General features: G+C 38.9%; 1 pseudogene; it reads right to left on the bottom strand.

Annotated features, from left to right (window-relative positions):
• Positions 1-15,237: 15,237 nt before the first annotated feature.
• Positions 15,238-15,448, bottom strand: LOC139035390 (U2 spliceosomal RNA; annotated as a pseudogene).
• Positions 15,449-22,266: the final 6,818 nt, after the last annotated feature.

Below are 22,266 nucleotides of genomic sequence, written 5' to 3'. Positions count from 1 at the left end.
ATACAGACCATGGGGATGAGTGGAAGTTCTTTTTAAAAATATATCTTGTTAGGGAAAATTTTAAACATTGCCAGGCTGGAAGAATGATATAATGAGCCCCCTGCCCATTTACCCATCACTCTGGTCCAACAATTATGAATATTGCTTTACATTATCCTTTTGTTCTATTTGAAAAAAATACCATTGGTTTGTGTTATTTTTTCTGCTAAAAAAAATCCAACATGATGAAAGTGATTTTCCTGAATGCTTTCACAACCACAGCCCAAACTTTAGTTTCTAGAAGCAGCAGAAGGCTTCAGAAGCTAGGGATCTGGGGAGGTTTAGCCATGTTCTTCTTAAGTTCTGTCAGCTCTGTAGCTAGGGGGACAGCTTACTTTATCCAGATACTATAAAATGATCCTTAATTTTAAAACCAACATCAAAGGAAGACTGTCTACCCGCTAAGGGGAATTTAATTTGTTCACCAGCCCTACCCATTACCCCCTAGTCCATGTTTTTATTAAAGGACAACTTGATTTATCCTGCAGCTTATTTTTATCTCTTTGTTAAGATTTACTTCATTCCCCACCAAAGCCCCAAACTAAGAAAACAGTATCTTCCTCTTCAGACTGGTGTGTCTTGGACAGCCAAGCAGCTGCTGCCAGATGTTGCCCTTGGTCATGGGGTCTGATGAATGTCTCATGCCACAGGCTCGGGGGAGCTTGGAAAAGTACATAGATTCCCTAGCTCCATTTGGGATACAGTGTGAAGTTCTGCAGACTGAAAATGAGGACCCCCCCCCCTCCTCTCTGCATCCATCCATCATTTACTCAACAGTCAATCATTCCATATACCCTACCCTCGGCCAGGCTTTGTGCTAGAGTTAGGGTTAAAATGTTGAGTAACACATGGCCCCTGCCCTTCAGAAGCTTATCACAACTGGAAAGAAACTTTAAAGCTTTTCTCTGCTTCCTCTTCCCAGATTGCTCTTCCTATCTTGTCTATATATTCTTACTCATCCTTCAGAGTTTAGCCACGAGTCACCACCGTGGATGAACAAAACTTGCAGTTTATTGCCTCCTTTCCCAGGAACACCCTTCCTATCTTGTCCACCTCAACTTATTCATCCTGAAAAACTGGGGTCGTCAGTCCCCATCACTGTAGCCTTGCCTGACTCCTCAAATCCTGGCAGGTTACTATGCTGATCAGATTGCACTGTAGATTCTTACGTGTTTGCCTTCCTATGGAGCAGAGCCTTTAATTCTCATTTGTACACAGTGCAGAGTATATATGTTCATTGAATTAATGCATAAAGAAGTGTAACAAGCATAGTTTTGGAGGGGGGGGTTATGTCATTTTATGTCTCACAAGCACCTTGAAGATAATCTCTGTGGCTAGCAACCCCTTCACAACTGTCCCTCCTTTTCTCTGTGTTCTACCAAAACACAGATCTTATTAAATCTTGTCTGAGAAGGCCCGAGATTCCAAGTAAAAGAGCAGATGCATGTCTGTTGTCCCAGCCCTGAGCAACTAAATGTAACACTCAGCCCTTTGAAAGAGACATTAGTGTGGGTTTCAAAACCATTCCTTTCCATTTTAAATACTTTAAAAAGAAATTGGAATTTTCCAATATTATCATGTTTTTAGCATCCTGCTCTGAAGTCTTTGGTCAGAGTGAAGGTGTTTGCAGGGCTTTTGTACAACTGTAGAACTTTTAAGAAAAACTAGGCAACATACAGCAGGTGAAGAATCATACTGAATAAGCACTAGATCAAGTCAGGGGACCTAGCTTCTCCTTCTTTTTGAAGCCTCAGTTTCTTCAAAAAGAAAAGGAGGAGAAGAAGAATGAAGAGAAGAGGAAGAAAAAGTAGGAGGAGAAGGAGGAGAAGAACAAGAAGAAAGAGGAGGTGTAGGAGATGGAGGTGTCTGAGTGCTTTCAAGTGTCCCTCATTGCTTTAAGCTCAATGAATCCATGAGTCCATAACCCAGGACACAAATCTTTTCAGTAAACTGAAATAAAAAGTCAATTTTCTTATCCAATCTCCTCTTCTGTGAATTGCCATTGAGATATGGGGTAATATTATAATTTTTTTTCTGTTAACTGTTTCCTGTGAATCGAGACATTTTAAGGTAACAAGTTAGCAAGCAAGCAAAAAAAAAAAAAAAAAAAGTCCCTTTGGGAAACTGATTTCAAGAGAAAATTCCAAAGTCCATTGTTTTCTTTGATTTCTTTTTGGCAAAGATATCTTAATTCAAGTTGCTATTGCATATTTTGAATTTAATCCAATGGGAGAGGAGATTCCACACTTATTTATAACTCCTCTGCTGACAGCTCCCGTTATGGGTGGTAACCCAAGCTCTTTGGAGCCAGTCTGACACCTGAGTTTCCGGGCTGTGGCAGTTCCTGCCTGTCCATTCCACTGCTTTCCCAGCAATAGGACTGGCACAGGGCATCTTTACTGTACAGCTTTTTAAATTTCAGTGTTAAGTTTTTGTCTAGCATCTGTGATTCTGCTAAAACAAATCAGGCACCATTAGTTGATAATATTGTCTCAATTCAGATTTACATCAAATACCAAAATGGGAGAGGTAAAAAGTGACCTCTACCCAAAAGAAAATTAGAATAACTACTAATAATTTTCATTTGCTGACTATATGCCAAGTCTTATCTCAATTCTTCCTCACACAACACTGTGAGACAGGTACTATTACATGCCTCATTTTATAAATGAAGAAATTGAGGTTTGAAGAAGTTACTATCAAATCTAAGATTACTCAGTCCACCAAATCTGTGTTCAGATCCAGAATATCTGATCCCACAGTCTGTGCATATAACTACTGTACTATATTGCTGCTCAAGATATCTGAATGTGTATGCCCTCAGAGGCATCCCTGGTGGTGCTAGTAAAGAACCTGCCAGCTAGTGCAGGAGACACAAGGACATAAAAGAGATGCAGGCTTGATCCCTGGATTGAGAAGATCCACTGGAAGAGTATCAGATCTGGGAGACTATTCTGAGCGGAACCAATGATAAAAGATTTTTAATGGATTCCAAAATGATAATACAATCTAATCATCAGCATGTCTCCTGAATTAGCCACAAGACAAGTTTTGGATATTATAGAAATAGAAGTCTTTGTTAAATAAAGGATAAGTTTAAGAAATATTGCTGGATATCCAGGAAAATTAATCACATAAGTTAATAAATTATATTAGTTAAGGTAAACAACTTCAGTTGTTATAGCACAACGAACATTTATTGCTCCCAGTTCAATGTGGTGGGTTGATGGACTCTGCTCCACACAGTCATTCAGGGCAGGATCTGGACTAGGGTGGGGTGAGCAGGGTATTCATCTCAGGTACAAAATTGAAGGGGGTCACTCAGTAATCAAGAGAAATAATGTTTTAATGCCACATTTTGGAAAAAAATCAAAACTAATGCAAAAGTATTCATGATGAATAAGGTATTAAAATTTTAAATTAAGACAGGAGCCAACAGAGCTGGGATAACAGTGTGGTGATTCAGACTATGTCATGCTGGCTAATTAAAGGCAGATTTTAAAAATCCAACTAAAAGCAAAATGACCTTTTACTCAGAAAATAGAAGTTCACAGGTGTGAGCAAAACAAAACCATGCATAATTGCTCCCTCCTGTCATAAAAATATCCCCAGGCCAGTGAGGGAACCAACACTGCATTTTCCCATCACTCCAGGCAAGAGATGGAGCAGAAGATTCCAGCAGACTGGAGTGAGCTTCGCTTTGGCAACCATAGGACCCCAAGGAACAGGTTTGCTCCTCAAGACTGGGAGGAACAGTTCCTTCACTAAAAGGTTTTCATTGGTGGCTGCCCTGACAAATAGCTCCAAAGAGCCTTTGGTTAAGGTAGTTATTATTTTCACAGTAAGCAAGATACCCAATAACCATCTTAAATCATATTGCTGAGATATCAACCATTATCTTACATTTTGAATAATATTCGTTCCCAAATATAAACTCTTAAGGGGCTTCCCAGGTAGTGCTAGTGGTAAAGAATTCTCCTGTCAATGCAGAAGAAATAAGAGATGGGAGTTTGATCCCTGGATTGGAAAGATCCTCTGGAGAAGGAAATGTCAGCCCATTCCAATATTCTTGTATTGAGAATCCCCATGGACAGAGGACCCATAGGGTCGCAAAGTGTGGGACATGACTGAAGCAACTTAGCACGCACACATAAACTCTTAAACTACACACAAGTCATTATCCTCCTTTTGGAACCAACTTTGTATTTTAATATTATCCTCAATTTAATATTTTAAAATTACCTGTACCTTAACATCTCTAAAATCAAGATGTCTTATAATCAACATCTTATAAGTATAGCATTTCATTTTTTTCTTTAAAGCTGTTATTAAAGTAATAGTATGTCTTTCCATCAATGGCAATTTAGAATCAAGAAAGTGTAGTATTTCTATGAAACATGATAGATAGCTTTATAACCTTAACATATTAAGAAGTCATACAAAATTGTAATAAATGTAGTAATACCTTGAGAGGTAAACAGGCAAGGAATATGAACCTCCCATTTGCATAAGAAAAATATAACTAACCAGAAAATATAAAGAACTTTACTAGTACTTAAGTAAGTATAAACTAAACAAAAAAGAAGTTACATTTCTGTCTTTCAGATTAGCAAAGAATAATTTTTTAAAAATCCAGTGCTAATATAGAGTGAAATAGAATGGGCATTACCATCAAATTTTGAGTATATTGGTACAAAATTTCTGAAAAGCAATTTGGCCATATATGTTAAAATCCTTAGTGTTCACACTTTATTTATTATTTTATAAATTTATTACATGAGAACAATCAGAAATAAGTAAAATTTTATTCACAAATACAGTAAATGGAAAAGTCAAGATTCTAAATGTACACACTATATTTCAGTTGTGTAAGGAATTCGGAAAAAAAAATAAGATACCTACTTACATGTACTTTACAAGTAGATGCATATTATTTTAATAACCAGAAAGAAATTTAAAAGCTGAAAGGAAAGAAAATGACCATAGAATATTCTGATGGAGTTTTTATTTCTTCCCAAAGGAAAAGTAGGAAAATTTCTTACCACAACGTTTGTCCTTGTATAAGACTTGTCACCAAAAATTACTCATTTGGGGACTTCTGAACATTTATGCAGCATGGTTTTTCAAGATTTGTTAGATTTAGGTGACTTAAAAGCTCAATTCTTGAATTTCAAATTTTTAGGAAAATTGTTTTGAAGCTTGTTACTGTAATTATTTGACCCTTTTTTTCACACACTGGCAGGTCATTGGTTAAACTTACCCTGTTAAGCATCATCTTCCAAATGAGGAAGTTTTCAGTGTCTGCGCTAAAGATGTTATTAGGTACCTTTTTTTTATCTCTTGCAAATAACAGTCAGATAGAGCTCCTGATTGTAAATGTTTATTTATCAAAAAATCCAACAGAAACTATATGCTGCTAATAAACAGCTGTGTAATAAGGATATTACAAGATTTCCTTTTAATAGGACTCTTATGTCCAATTCAATATTACCTATGCTCAGAAGAATCTCCCAGAGGTCTCTGGCTGTTTTTTATTCTCCCCACCTCCAAGCCTCATCTCCAATCTTGAAATTTTAGTTTTGCTTACATATTCTTTAAGAAACAACAAAATACAGCATGCTTTGACTTGTTCCTTTGATATCAGAAAAAATAATCGGTTAAAGCTGTAATCAAGTTTATATACTATATAACTTCTTTATTTCAATAACTTCTTTCTTATATTTATTTTTTCATGTATTAATACTTCTGGTATTTTGTTTAGGTAGGCTGATAAAATACATATCACTGAGGTGCTCAAGTATCTTGCAGGCTAATTAGGGGTGGTAGGGTTGTGGGGCAGTTAGAGTATCAGCAATTATAGTTGAAAGTGAAGAGTATCACCAATTCTTTTATCCAACATAGGTTTATTGAGCGTGTGCCATTGGCCAGAGAGAGTTCTGGACATTGAGATCAAGTAAGGTATAAGGCATAGTCTTTGCTGCCTAAATAGGACAGTAACTGGACACCCCAAGAGCATGGAAGACAGGTGAACTTCCATTAGTTGTTAATCCACAATACTCCTAGTTTCTTTTCTCTTCACCCCTTATTTCTAAACTCTAGCCAAGTGGGTTTCTCTTGATTTGTTTTAATGATCTCCTTGTGATTTTGATACACAGTTAGGTTTGGGAACCACTATAATGACTAAATAGCCATAATGATCTCATTTGAAAGCAGATGAAATTATTAAAAGGCAGCAGAAAAATGTTTCCTTGAATCACCTTGCTTCCACATCAACTTACTGCTGTTAGAATTTTGTTTTAGAATGTAAAATCATCAATGGTATTGTCTCTAATTCTGTCCAACTATATAAATAAGACTCTTCTGTGCTCCTCCAGATGATTCTTGGCTCTTGTAAGTTATTGAATTAATAGTCAGCTGAAGTTATTTCTTCTATTCTCATTTGAAATTATCTTCTTATAAAAATGATGCTGCAATCTAGTGTCTTGTTGTTCATCTGCCTGGTGCAAGCCTATGACTCTTTTATAGTTTCACAAGTGTGCCATGCTTTCTTGCCTCTGGGCCCTTGAACATGCTATTCCATTTCCCACTTATTGGCTCACTTTTATTCAGAAGTCAAGCGTGAAAAGTAATTAATTTTTATGCATACAAGATATCAAAAGATGTAACTTCCATGCATCCTGTCATGGCAAGATTTACTGAGGATGGTAAATCTGGATTGAGAATGACAAGACTTGAGAAAGAGCTAGCTAAGGAACAAGAGCCAAGGTAAGGAAGTCCCAGAATGATGGTGGGCAGAAGGATGCAGAAATCCAGAGTGGAGAACTCTAGGGGAAAGAAAAGAGCTCTTGAGAAAGAACATAGACAAACATTTAGCAAATATGATGGAATCACTAGTCACATAGAAAATTGTACAAATGAAAAAAGAAAGTGAAACAGAAGGTTTTTAATATAGAAAAATGTAATTCTTGAATATGCTGTCTCAGCAGTGAATAACAGTTGCATCATCTTTGCAATATATCTAGTATTTCTTTTACTCTTGTGATATGACTTTATTGAGACAAGCAGAGAAGAGAACTGAAAGTGTGAGTAGTGGTGTTTTAATGACGTTAAATCCTCTATCAATGCAAAAAGTCAACAGGGGAGATAAACCAAATAATAATAGGCATATGGAAAAGTAAGATGGAAAAAGTGCTAGCAGAAATGACTATGAGAATTCAAAGTAGTTGCTTAAGTCAGGTATGGGTGAGGATGTGTACAAGAGACTGCACTGCTGTTGTTTTCTATGAAAGTCTTTTAAGTATTTTTGTTATCATTGTGTTTGAAAAGTGCATATATTCCTTGATTAAAAAATCAAATCAACATGTACATATAGTAAGCAACTACCACATGCCTGGTGAAGTGCTGAACTCTGTAAATGATATAAGGAAGGCTAGAAAAAAACATTCTGACCCTTCCGGACCCTAAGAAGCCTTGGAGGAGATGAGCTACTACTCATATCTAAAACAAAGAGTACAAATGAACTTATCTACAAAACAGTAATTGAGTTACAGATGTAGAAAACAAACATATGGCTATCAGGTTGCAAGGGAGGGGGGAATAAATTGGGAGATTGGGACTGACATATATACAATCTGCTATATATAAAATAGTTAACTAATGAGGACCTACTACTGTATAGCGCAGATAGCACAGGGAACTATACTCAATACTCTGTAGTGGCCTATATGGGAAAAGAATTTTAAAAAGAGTGAATATATATATATATATACACACACACACATATATATATATAGCTGAATCATTTTGCTGTATATGTAAAACTTACACAGCATTGTAAATCAACTATACTCCAATAAAAATGTTTTTAAAAAGCTCTGTGACAACCTACAGGGGTGGGATAGTGTGGGAGGGGGAGAGAATTTCAAGAAGCGGGGGACATGTGTATATCTATGGCTGATTCATGTTGATATATGGCAGAAACCAACACAATATTGTAAAGCAATTATTCTCCAATTAAAAATAAATAAAAAATTTAAAAAGTGACAAAAGAAAAAAGTGTGACCAAATCTGAGAAGAAATGCAAAAAGTTTTGTGTTTGAATTATATGTGCCTTAAAGTTTATGAAAGTATATAAAACAAAACATGCTGGTGAATTGATAATTTCTTCCCTTACTCAAAAGGCAATGAAATTGAATCACTCAACTTTGGCTCCTCCTTAGGGATTTACAATTTTGGCCCCATCAAAGTCTCACCAATATCAGCCAGACTTTGCATTTGTTAGAGAAGGAAATGGCAATCCACTCCAATATTCTTGCCTGGAGAATCCCATGGACAAGAGGAGCCTGGCAGGCTACAGTCCAAGGGGTCACAAAGAGTTGGACACTATTGAGTGACTAACACACACATTGCATTTGTAATGAAATGGCTGCTTTGCAATCTTCAATCTTAGCTCCTTAAAAAAGTTCTTAAGTGCTTCCTTTGTACCAGGCACTTTATTCTTATGAGCACCGAGTTCACGTTATCCTTTGCCCAATAACTGTCTTAAAGGATGCTGCAGAGATGACTGAAAGACAAGCAAGTAAGAAAATCAGAACCAGAGGGTCAGAAGAATGGAGACAAAGAGGAAAACAGAGCACAAATGTTGTTTGTCAGGACTTCGGGGGCAGTTTCACTTATGCATTTCTTGCCAGTGTTGTATATTTTACTTGGACATCCTGTCACTTCCTCTGTACCCTTTGTGACAGAGCTATTTGTTAAAAAGGTTAAAATCCCAGAGGAAGTTTTTTATGTGGCGTGTTCCTTGGCAAGAGATATATCTTCTGGTCCTTTGAGAAATGTTAAGTTACAGCATACAATTAAGCCTATTCAAGTTTAAAAAAAAAGAAAGTGAAGTCGTTCAGTCATATCCAACTGCTTGCGACCCCATGGACAGCAGCCTACCATAGGCTCCTCAGTCCACGGGGTTTTCCAGGCAAGAGTACTGGAGTGGGTTTCCATTTCCTTCTCCAAGGGGTCTTCCTGACCCAGGGATCGAAGCCGGATCTTCCACATTGTAGGCAGATGCTTTACCGTCTGAGTCACCAGGGAAAACACAAGCCTATTCAAGTTAGAGGGTGTCAAATGTTCTTGAATAAAGAAAAAAACAAACCTCGGCGGGGGGAAGGTGTATCTCAGAGATCCACCATTGCATATACCCTGGAAGAATTTTCCCAAAGTTAAGAAAACCAACAGTCTCAGAACCTGAGAATTGTCTGCCTTTTAGACTAGCAGATTTTAAAGGTAATACATATCTATTAGATTTTTTTAACTTTTTATTTTGTATTGAGGTATAGCTGATTAACAAACAATGTAATAGTTTCAGGTGAACAGCGAAGAAATTCAGCCATACATGTACATTCCCAGGTGGTGCTAGTGGCAAAGGATCCATCTGCCAGTTCATGAGAAGTAAGAGACTCAGGTCTGATCCCTGGGTCAGAAAGATCGCCTGGAGGAAGGCATGGCAACCCACTCCAGTATTCATGCCTGGAGAATCCCATGGACCGAGGAGCCTGGCGGGTTACAGTCCAAAGGGTCACAAAGAGTTGAACATGATCGAGTAACTTAGCACGGCACAACTAGTATATTTTAGTTAGCACAATATTTTAAAGGTTCATTCATGTTTAGTGTATGTTAGAATTTCCTTCCTTTTTAAGGCTGGATAATAATCCATATTATGGATATACCACATTTGTTTATCCATTCATTTTTGGGGAAGAAGAAAGAATATTTTTATCAATTACTATTTGAATTTTGTCTCCCCTTGGTGTCTGTGGCAGAGTTGGCTGGGAGATGATCATTTTAAGGCCCCTCTTCCATAGTGTAGAGTTGCTGGACAGCATCACCCAGATAGAGATTACATTTCCTGGTCCCGTTTATGTCAAAGTGGGCCTCATGACTAGTTATTGTCAACAATGTGGGAGGAAGTGATATGTCTCTTCTGAACTGATCCTCTAAACACCTGCTGGCAGGCTAACACCAGGGCAACTTTAAAACCACGAGAAGGCAGAGCCTCAGGAAGAAATAGCCTGAGTCACCATCTTGAGGACAGCCTCCCCAGAGAGCCTTCCTGTGTTGAGAATCACATTGGATTTTCTTAAGCCTCTGTGATTTGGGGGCTCTTATTCAACTCAAATGGCTTTCTTGGTGGCTCAGTGGTAAAGAACCCACCTGCCATGGCAGGAGACATGGGTTGGGAAGATTTACTGGAGAAGGAAATGGCTACCCATTCCACTATTCTTGCCTGGGAAATCCCGTGCACAGAGGATCCTGGCAGGCTACTGCCCATGGGTTGCAAAAGAATCAGACACAACTTAGTGACTCAACAACATGCAACCCTAACACAGCTTTTAAGACTCACTTATTTCAAGTTTCTTTTCCTACCTTACCAGCTCTTCTTTCCTGTTGTCCACTGCTGAGTTTTACCCTCTGCCTTAACTCTTGCTTTTCAGCTGCCAGGTCACACTTTATTTTTTTCATGGAAGGGCATTTTAGTTTAAATATAGCAGTGTATACATGTCAATCCCAAACTCACCCCACTTTTTAGTAGTGTCTGTATCAATCCTTTCCTACCTAAGTACTCTGCTATGATTTAATTAAGCAGAGACAGACCAAGGAGTATGTCAAGCCAGCTGAAAGCTGGAATGCTAGTCTATAAGAGGTGCTTAAAGTTTACTGGAAATTTTGTTTATACTGATAATTTTTTAAGGATGACTCTGCACTAGTTGGAGTGAGGGCTGAGACATTCATGAAATCTGCTTCAGTAACAGCAGATGGTCTCTAAGCTGCCTTAGGAAGCAGGTGGGTTGTGGGTAATGCAGGACTAGGTGTTTGCTGAGTGGGGATTAGCACCCAGCTCCTCTATACAAATGTGGAGCAAATATGAGAAAACACCAGTTTATGGGGGTAGATAGTTAGACAACTCATATTCCCCATGTATCTTAGTCTGGCCCTGAGTTCAGCCTAGCAGTTTTTCTTTGTTTTTCTGAGCTATTACATTTAATTCCAAATGGATCTGCCATTCATTCTCCTCTCTGCCATCATGCTATCTTTGCCTTAAAACTCTGAGGTTTCAAATTGCCTATGGTCAAACTCCTTTGAATGGATCTGATATGCCACACACTGGGAAGAGAGCAGGATAGAAAAACCATTTAAATAGTTCAGGCTATCAGTGCAAATTTGTTGTATGATGTCTGGAGCTCAAATCAGGTGCTCTGTGATAACCTAGAGGGATGGGATGTGTTGGGAGGTAGGAGGGAGATTCAAGAGGGAAGGGACATATGTATACCTATGACTGATTCATGTTGATATATTACAGAAACCAACACAGTACTTTAAAGCAATTATCATCCAGTTAAAAATAAATAAATTTAAATAAACAGTGCAGGCTATGATCCCAAATCATGAGCTCATACCAAAAGATGAGGAGGTGCAGAAGACATGAGTGTGTTATGCCTGGCTGTTTCTCATCTCTGAATCTTTACTCAGATTGTCCCTTCTTCCAGAATTCCAGAAGACTATACACTCATCTTGTAAGTCTTAGTCCAAGAGATATCCTTTCTGTGAAATCTTTTCTGACAAATCTCCTCACAGCCCCTACCTCCACTCCCTCATTATCAGTTCTTTTCTGTCTTTTCTCCCTTTCCATATCCAGGCAGTGGATGAAGCATAAAAACTTAGACTTTTCCAGCATTTAATCAGGTCCCATGGCAGTGTGAGAATAGTTACTGTGATATTGTTGTTTTAAGGGACATTATATACATCCTGGTTACAATGAAGGGCACTGGGACTCTATGGTTTATGCTACGTGCACACATGTTTAGTAATTGCTCCCCACTGGACTCCAAGACTGCCAGCATGTGGAGAACAGACATGTCCTGTGGCCTAAACATAAGAGTTTGAAAGTTTCCTTTGGGCAGAGGAATGCCCATTTATCTTTTCCTCTTCCTGAATCCACTTCTTCATCTGGGTGCAATCAATCATCTTTTTGTTGAAAATAAATAAATTAAATGCCTTACAGTGAGTTTACTTGGCAATTGAAGTAAAGATAGAGGAAGATTATTCTTTCTGTCCACATTTTGACAGGAAATCTCTGCCTTTCCAAATGTGACCCAAAGACCTACTAACCTGAAAGTGGTTGGTTTGAACTTTGTAGCCAAAATAATTAGTCAAAAAATATCTTTGGTGAGTACACTAGAAGTACATCACCACTTGCTGCTGCTGTTGTTTAATTAAGAGTCTCCAGGTGACAGGCCAGCAAGACTGGACCAATAAGCACAAATAATTGAAATTAATAACAATCTTGAGATGCATGAGTTTTAATCCACTAAATGCTCATTGTAAAACTATGGTTTTGAAGTTTTATAAGCAAAGAAGACAGCTGTGAATAAAGCTTCTGTGTGGGCTCTACTTACCTTGAGTTCTACCACTAGCTCTGACTTTCCAGCTACACCCTACACTGTTATTAAACAACAGCATACCTTACACATAGATTTGGTATGAAAAAGAGATGCCTACTCCCCTGTTTAAGGGTTTTTGCTTTAGGGGAGTTTTTGTTTGTTTTTGTTTGTTGTGGAAGTGGTCACACACTGAGGTAGCATGGCTAAATGGTTCTTTCTTTTTTAAAAGACTTTACTTTTTAAAAATAGAATTGGAAGAAGAGTATAGAGATTTCCCATATATCCCCTATATTTGTACATGCATTGCCCTCACCATTATCAGCATCCCCCATCAGTGATCGAACCCAGGTCTCCTGGATTGCAGGTTCAATCTCTGGGTCAGGAAGATTACTTGGAGAGGGAAATGCAACCCAATCCAGTATTCTTGCATGGAAAATCCCATGGACAGAGGATCCTGGCAGACTGCAGTCCATGGGGTCACAAAAGAGTCAGGGATGACTTAGCAACTAAACAACAACAGCGTATATTATTATACATTCATCCAAACCCATTGAATGTACAACATCAAGAGTGAGCCCTTAGGACTTTGGATAATTATGAGACGTCAATATAATAATAACTTCATCTGAGGTTAAAAATTAACATTCTGATGGGGGATGTTGATAATGGACATGTCAGTCTTCAATTCCAAGGTTGATGTGTTCCTATTTCTTTGAGGCCAGTTCTGGGAATTGTGGCAGTTTATTTAATGGCTAAGTTCTGATCATCATGTAGTTAACTTCTACCTGGTAGGAGTTTCAGTATCTATAAGAAAACTCCCAGGACATGGCTTAGAATATTATCTATAGTCCTTGAGAAGGAACTAAAGATTCTTGACTATGCTTAATGACTAATGGCTCAGACAGTAAAGAACCTGCCTGCAATGCAGGAGACCCTGGTTCAATCACAGGGCCAGGAAGATCCTCTGGAAAAGGGAATGGCTACCCACTCCACTATTCCTGCCTGGAGAATTCTATGAACAGAGGAGTATAATGGGCTACAGTCCATGGGGTCGCAAAGAGTTGGATGTGACTGAGCGACTAACACTTTCATTATCCTTCACTTTCAATGACTAAACTATTATTATTTAGTCTTACTGGACTGTTTGCCTTTGTTTTTGCATTTTCTCATTTCTTTAATTAAACTTATCCTCTGGTTAAGGTTTTTCCACAAAGTCAGGTGGAGGACGCAGTGGGAAAGGACCATAGGGTCTTTCTCTGTTTCATTATGACTATCCCTTGGTGGGATTTTGTGTGGACATAAGTTTTCAACATTACTTTGCCAACAAAGGTCCTTGTAGTCAAAGCTATGGTTTTTCCGGCAGTCATGTAAAGATGTGAGTTGGACCATAAAGAAGGCTGAGCACCAAAGAATTGATGCTTTCAAATTGTGGTGCTGGAGAAGACTCTTGAAAGTCCCTTGGACTGCAAGGAGATCAAACCAGTCAATCCTAAAGGAAATCATCCCTGAATATTCATTGGAAGGACTGGTGTTGAAGCTGAAGTTCCAATACTTTGGCCATCTGATGCAAAGAGCCGACTCATTGGAAAAGACCCTGTTGCTGGGAAAGACTGAAGGCAAAAGAGACAAGAGGGAAGCAAATGCTGAGATGGATAGCATCACTGACTCAATGGACAAGAACTGGAGCAAACTCTGGGAGATATCGGAGGACAGGGGAGCCTGGCATGCTGCAGTCCACGGAGTCACAAAGAGTCAGACATGACTTAGTGACTGAACAACAATGAACAAAATTTTCAACTCATTTAGGAAAATACCTAGGAGAGTGATTGCTGGGTCATATGGTAAGAGTATATTTAATTTTGTAAGAAACTCCGAAACTGTCTTCCAAAGTGGCTGTGCTATTTTACAGTCCCCCCAGTAATGTATGACAGCTCCTGTGGCTCCACATCCTCGCTGTATCTTGACCAGGTGAGAGAAAATGCTGTCAAAGCACCTTTCACAATATGGTGGTGAGGTGTGGGGGATGGGGAAGTGTTCTAAAGTCTCTGATTAGGTCTCAGTCTTTTAATGAGCCTGTGCCTCTGGAGTGGGAACTTCAGAAGTGTTTCTCATTTTTCACTTCTTGCTTTAGGCCAGACAGAATGACTACAACAGGCTGGGGTTGAGTATGTTCCTATATTCACGTGGAAGGCTAGAGGTGACTGGAATCAGATAATGTTCTTCCCTCAGATCAATTCAACTCTGATAATATCCCAGCAGTTTAGGCTCTGGTTAACTAGTTTCCCCTAAGAAGTTCATAATGCGGATAACTTTTATGGTTAAAGGTAAAAAAAACCTAAGACCACATTTTTTTCTCAAGCCTTACTTTATGCTGGAAAATCAAAGGTTGAAGTGTGTTATTTAATTGTTGTTTAGTCGCTAAGTCATGTCCAACTCTTTTTTAACCCCATGGACTGTAAGCCTCCAGGCTCCTCTGTCCATGTGATTATCCAAGGAAGAATACTGGAGTGGATTGCCATCTCCTCCTCCGGGGGATCTTCCTCACCCAGGGATTGAACCTGAGTCTCCTGCATTGCAGGCAGATTCTTTACCACTGAGTCACTTGGGAAGCTGTTATTTGATTAGAACATCTCATAATTTGTGTTTGTTTTCCCTGGTGGCTCAGATGGTAAAGCATCTGTCTATAATGTGGGAGACCTGGGTTCAATCCCTGGGTCGGGAAGATTCCCTGGAGAAAGAAATGGCAACCCACTCCACTACTCTTGCCTAGAAAATCCCATGGACAGAGGAGCCTGGTGTCCATGAAGTTGCAAAGAGTCAGACACAACCAAGTGACTTCACTTTCTTTCCTCCTCACACTGGTTTAATTACTCTTGGCCCCAACATAGCAGAGCTACATTTTTCAGTGGGAAAAGATATTAAACTGATAAGAACAGAAACTACACTTGATTCTAGCCAAAAGGCCAAGAAGTGATGGGAAAGGATTTTAATTTCCTCTTCGTGGTTCATAAAACAGCCCACTTACCCCTGGTGGAATTTTTTCTCCCTCACTGACCAAGGTAGCCACAAAATTTCCTTCCTCAAAATCCTTAGTTAGTAAATGGTGCAACATGGAGCTTGTAGCTGGCAAGTGGAAAGGGAATTGCCCACTGCTTTGCCCTGCCATCTTAGGAGCAAGCCTACACCTCAGCTCTGAGATTTCACAGGCAGGGAGGGACCCTCAGCTTCTTCCATCCAGAGCTTCTCCTCTTTCTCCTCAAAATTGCCTCGATGAGGTGACTGACTCCTTCTGTCAACGACTGGAGATGAAGCTTGAAGAACAAGTGTGCCCAGAGCAAATGCTTTTTGTTCTTACCCCTAAGTGTAAATGCTTAAAAACAGATTTTGTAGTCAGAACAATGAGGAAGTAGGAGAAAGCTGGCTAGTGTGGGGAAAGAGAAATGGGGCTTTCCCAGCAAGAAGATTCTGAAATATGGACTGGGGGAGGGGAGAGGACTTACAGTGGTTTCCTCACAACTTTAATCCAGGCTCACCTTTTACTAACACTGAGAAAGTACTTGACAGACAACTTGGGTGTCTCCCAAACAACGCCACCAGTGAGACTTCCTCCCCTCTTGTCTCCATTGCTCAAACATGGATTGCTCTTCTCTGCCTAGAAAGGCAGTGAGTTCCTGGATGCTGTTGACTACGGAAAGAAGAAAAGAATCCAGGGCATTCAGCTGCTGCTAAGAAAGGTCATTCCTTTGTTTCAGCATCTGGTTTCATTTTGTGCTTTCTGAGAAGATGCCATGTGTAGAAGAAATGATCCCTATGCATTTCCCCTGAAATAGAGCATCGTGTGGAATAGTTGACAGTATGAGGCTTTCTCTGCCATTCTCGGCTTTCATTGGCTGACGACCCAGAGAACTGGACGCCTCACTGCATTTATGACACTGGTTTCTCTCAGGCTCTGAGGTGCAATGAAAGCTGACTACTTCTCTAATTACTTCCTTACGCCTCTACTCCTCTTTAAGGACTAAGAGGCCATTTCCTTTCTTAGTTTTAACTCATTCCAAAGTGTCTCTTCACTGTTTGATTAGAACGCTTGTTATGTATATTTTACTTGGCAAATAGTGTCACATTTTAATAGTGGTGTCCAAAAGATATGAGTTCAATACATGCTCTGTAGATTTCTAGCTGAATGATCCTTGTCCAGTTCTGTGACCTTTCTGAATTAGTGTCATTGTCTTACAGTGGGAATAGCAACACCTAATTGGGTGGTGAAAAATAGTGTGAAAATATATGCATTTTGTGTACATACATGATAATATTACTATATTGACATGTTCTAATTTTTCAAACAGTACAACTGAACAGTGAGTGAGTTGTTGTTATAATGATGTGTGTGTGTGTGTGTGTGTGTGTGTGTGTGTGTACGCTAAGCTGTGTTCGATTCTTTCCGACCCCATGGACTGTAGCCCACCAGGCTTCTCCTCTCCCCATGGAATTTTCCAGGCAAGGATACTAGAGTGAGTTACCATTTCCTTCTCCAGGGGATCTTCCCTACTCAGGGATCGAACCGAAGTCTCTTTGGTTTCCTGTATTGGCAGGCAAATTCTTTACCACTGCACCACCTGGGAAGCCATGTTCTAAATTTTTGAACAGTGAGAAAATTGCTGCTATAATGGTAAAAACAACAATAATATCTATAGGACATCACATTTCACCAAACCCTTTACCAACCATTTTCTCTTACCAACCTTGTTTGGCATAGCAGGTATTTTTAAATATCTGCTTTAGAAATTCCTTCGTGGCTCAGGTGGTAAAAGCATCTGCTTGCAATGTGGGAGACCTGGGTTCGATCCTTGGGTGGGGAAGGTCCTCTGGAGAAGGAAATGGCAACCCATTCCAGTACTCTTGGCTGGAAAATTCCATGGATGGAGGAGCCTGGTGGGCTACAGTCGTGAGGTCGCAAAGAGTCGGACACGACTGAGCGAGTTCACTTCACTTTTAGAAACTGGAAGTTGAGAATCAGAGAGACAAGCTTAAAGTCACATAGTTGGTTACCTAGATATTGTTTATCCTGTTGTCAGGAGGAGGGTACTGACCAAAAAAAGATAAATGACTTGTTGAAAGGAGCAAAGCTAGTAAATAGAGATGGAAACTGGAACTTAATAGAGGTGAGGGCAATTTGAATTGATATTAAATCCCATGATTTTTTTTATCATAGCTAATTAATTTTAATTCTCAAGAAAATTTCTGCTTCATATATCACTTTCTGAGACATGAGTTAGTATTTCCAATTACCAGTAGCAGCTTCTTGAACTATTATTCATTTTCTCAGCACTAGAGAACACCCCTCTTTAACACTTAGGATGTTTTTATTTTCAAGTGTATTTTGATAGTAAAATTACTATCTGAGCTTTCTTTTGGTTCATATTTGTCTTTTTTCCATTTAGTTTCAACTTTATCTTTTTCTTATAGCTGGTTGATTCTTGTAAACTACTTACTCCAAACATAAGCTAAGACTCCCTTCTATTGATCATTAAGCTTATCCATATATTTTATTTTAATTACTCATATTAAAACATTTCTGCTAGCTCATTTAATATATTCTAAACACCTTGTTTTTCTTACAAATAATCCTTTCCTGCCTATGTTTGGGTGTATTAAATTATATTCTGGTTATTTAAAAATTATATTCTATTTTTCTTTTTAGATGGTTTTCTTATATAAACTTTCATCTATCAATTTATTATCCTTCATATTTCCCTTCTATACAAGCAGACAAACATCTTAATACATTTTAATCTCTTTTAAAAATTCCTTTTTGTCCCCTGTCTCTAACTTTTGCCTGTTATTATTTTCTGCTGTTTTAGTTCTGGGTTGATATAAATGATCTTGAGCATTGGATTTTTTGTTTGTTTTGGTTCTTTTTTCAAAGATAGCAATAACTTAAAAAACAAGTTTTTTAAAGGATCTTCCCTGGTGGTCCAGTGGTTAAGAATTTGCCTTCCAATGCAAGAGACTTGGGTTCAATCCTGGCCAAAGAACCAAGATCTTACATGCTGTGGGGCAACGAAGCCCATGTGCCACAACTAGCAAAGCCCACATGCCACAACAAAGACCCAGTGCAGCCATTTTTTTTTAAAAAAAAGAGCAACATTAATTTTTAGTAAGCTTATTAGCCCAGTGTTTCTATCTCTGGGTATTGCTCTCTCCTCCCCTGTACTCTGCCCTGAGAACTTTAACCACCTTGATCTCCCCAGACTCTCAGCTTAGCATCAGGGAATTTTCTGAGCTCTGTTTGTGATCACTCTCCCCCAGTCAAGGTCCAAAAACTCTCTCAAGTCAGTAGGAATCATAGAGTTTACTTGTTTGTTTTCCATTTCTCGGGGGTTACCATCACTCATTTTCTAATTCCAATGTCTTGAAATCCATTGTTCATATATTTTGTCCAGTTTCCGGCTTCAAACTAGAGAGTAAACCTGGCCCTTGTTACTCTATCTTTGTTGAAAGCAAAAGTCCTTGTGCCTCAATCTCTCAGCAAGTGTTTATCCTTCTAACAAATAGAATGTAGTAGAAATGAGACTCTTGAGAGATAATTCTCTATGCATCGGTTGCATTTCCTCATGTCTTCCAAGCAGAGGCATTGACCATATTTCTTCTATACTAACTTTTGAAGGATGTTTAGGTAATTAACTGACCTAGAAGATAATATCTCCCTCTGGGGCAAAGAACAGATTTGCTTAAAGTCTTAAAATAGAGAATGTCTTTCTCCAGAGTGAAGTATAAAAATGTTTATTGTTCGGTAAAATATATTTGGGTTTCCAAAACTCAATGCTCCTGTTCTATAAATGCAACCCAGTGTGTGAGGAGCTTGACCATCTATGCAACATCCTATGGAACTGGGGCTCGAGGCATTAGTGGGAGAGAATGCTTATTCTCCATCTATGCTTTTACTGCAATTAATGAACTATCCTCTGTCTTTGACCCAGGAGTCTTGTGTCTTCTGCCAGCATTCATGAAAATGTGGCAGGCTAACCTGTTAGCTTGTAAGCAATGTAAATGCTCATACTCATCACAGTTCTTGACAGAAAAATTGAATAGTCTAGGTTAGAAAGCAGTACAAGTACTTCCACTTGGCTTATTCTCTTGAGGCGCATGCCTTGGGTGTCCTGAGTCGATATGCTATATGTTTGACTACCTTGAAGCCTGTGGGCTGGAAAGATTACATGGAGAGTCTACATTTGAGATACTGAAGGAGTCCCAGCTGCGCTAGTTGTCAGTGGCTTGAGTTTCCTCAGCCCAGGTGCCGGTCACATGAGAGAGTGAATCTTCAGATCATACTCAATACCAGCCTTTGAGTCATACTGATAAACAGTGGTGGGAAGTGGGCAGAGAGAGTCTGCCCACCTAATGTAGATTAGTGAGCAAAAGAAAGGCTACTGCTTTAAACCACTAAGTTTTGGGATGATTTGGTATACAGTACTGGGTAACTGAAACACTATGTAATTTATAGCTTCCTTCTGAAATTTTTGCTGATTTTGCTAAATCACTTTCTTTAAAAGGTTTATTTTTGTTGTTGTTGTTTTTTAGTTTTTAAATTTTTATTTATTTATTTGGCTCCACCAGGTCTTAGTTGGGACACGTGGGTTCTTTGTCACCATAGTCAAGATCTAATTCCCTGACCAGGAATTGAACCCAGGCCCCCTGTTTTGGGAGTTCAGAGTCTAAGCTACTGAACTACCAGGCAAGTGCCTCCAAAAGGTTTTTGATTTTTTGTTTTGTTTTTTTCAAAAAAGGTTCTTGCATAGTAAACTTATGACATAATATGCCCAAAAAGAAATGTATTTTTCAATCACGATTCAATAATAGCTTAGTTGATTGTGAAAGTACAAAAGTGAAGTTCTTTTCTTTCAAAATAATATCTGTCGTTTTCTTGCATTCCGGTTACTGTTAGAAAATATGATATTACCCTTATACTTACTTCTTTATAGGTGATCTGTGGTTTGTCCCAACAATATTTTAGATTTTTTCCTTTCTTAACTTTTTTTACATTTTATTATGAGATGTTTAGGTACAGGTTTTTTCTTATTTACACTATTTTATAATTTATGAGCCCTTTCATTCCAAGGTCTGAGTAGTATTCAATTGTATATATGTACCACATCTTCATTATTCATTCATCTGTTGATAGACATTTAGGTTGCTTCCATGTTTTGGCTATTGTAAACAGTGCTGCAATGAAATTGGAATGCATATATTCTTTTGAACCGTTTATTTCTTCATATGGCCAGGAGTGGGATTGCTGGATCATATGGTAGTTTTATTTTTAGTTTTTTAAGGAACCTTCCATACTGCTTTCTTTAGTGGCTATACCAATCTTTTGATTCTGCTATAGGATTTAAAGGAAAACTATTGCATTATTCCTGTTAAGACCTCATTATTTCATTCTGCTTTTCCAAAGTTCAGTGACCTCCTGGAAAGACCACCACTCCCCTGCTCATCTTAGTCTTACCACTACAAATTGCCAAATCCAAAAGATGAATCCATATCCAGAAGATGGTGATGATCAGGTCTGAACATAGATCTTCCACTAAGATGAATCCCATCTCTTCTTATGTCCTTCTTAATAAGTCCAAGCTTCACTATCAATAACTCTCTATGAATTCCTTTGTTGTTGTTCAGTCCCTCAGTCTTGTCTGACTCTTTGCAACCCCATGGACTGCAACATGCCAGGCTTCCCTGTCCTTCACTGTCTCCTGGAGCCTGCTCAAACTCATGTCTGCTGAGTCAGTGATGCCATGTAACCACCTCATCTTCTGTTGTCACCTGCTTCTCCTGCCTTCAATCTTTCCCAGCATCAGGTGTTTTCTAATGAGCTGGCATTTTGCATCAGGTGGCCAAAGTATTGGAGCTCCAGCTTCAGCATTAGTCCTTCCAGTGAGTATTCAGGGTTGATTTCCTTTAGGATGGACTGGTTTGATCTCTTTGTGGTCCAAGGGACTCTCAAGAGTCTTCTCCAACACCACAGTTCAAAAGCATCAATTCTTTAGTGCTTAGCCGTCTTATGGTCCAACTCTCACATCCATACATGACTACTGGAAAAACAATAGCTTTGACTAGATGTACCTTCGTCAGCAAAGTAATGTCTCTGCTTTTTAATATGCTGTCTAGGTTGGTCATAGATTTTCTTCCAAGAAGCAAGTGTCTTTTAATTTCATGGCTGCAGTTACCATCTCCAGTGATTTTGGAGCCCAATAAAATAAAGTCTGTCATTGTTCTCATTGATTCCCCATCTATTTGCCATGCAGTGATGGGACCAGATGCCATGATCTTTGGTTTTTGAATGCTGAGGTTTTTTTTTTTTTTTTCCATTTATTTTTATTATTTGGAGGCTAATTACTTTACATCATTACAGTAGTTTTTGTTATACATTGAAATGAATTAGCCATGGATTTACATGTATTCCCCATCCCAGTCCCCCCTCCCACCTCCCTCTCCACCCGATCCCTCTGGGTCTTCCCAGTGCACCAGGCCCGAGCACTTGTCTCATGTACCCAACCTGGGCTGGTTATCTGTTTCACCCTAGATAATATACATGTTTCGATGCTGTTCTCTTGAAACATCCCACCCCTGCCTTCTCCCAGAGTCCACAAGTCTGTTCTATACATCTGAGTCTCTTTTTCTGTTTTGCATATAGGGTTATCGTTACCATCTTTCTAAAGTCCATATATATGTGTTAGTATACTGTAATGGTCTTTATCTTTCTGGCTTACTTCGCTCTGTATAATGGGCTCCAGTTTGATCC

This window comes from Odocoileus virginianus, chromosome 5 (genome assembly GCF_023699985.2).
Source record: "Odocoileus virginianus isolate 20LAN1187 ecotype Illinois chromosome 5, Ovbor_1.2, whole genome shotgun sequence".
Taxonomy (NCBI): domain Eukaryota; kingdom Metazoa; phylum Chordata; class Mammalia; order Artiodactyla; family Cervidae; genus Odocoileus; species Odocoileus virginianus.
This window is presented reverse-complemented; position numbering and strand designations above follow the sequence as displayed.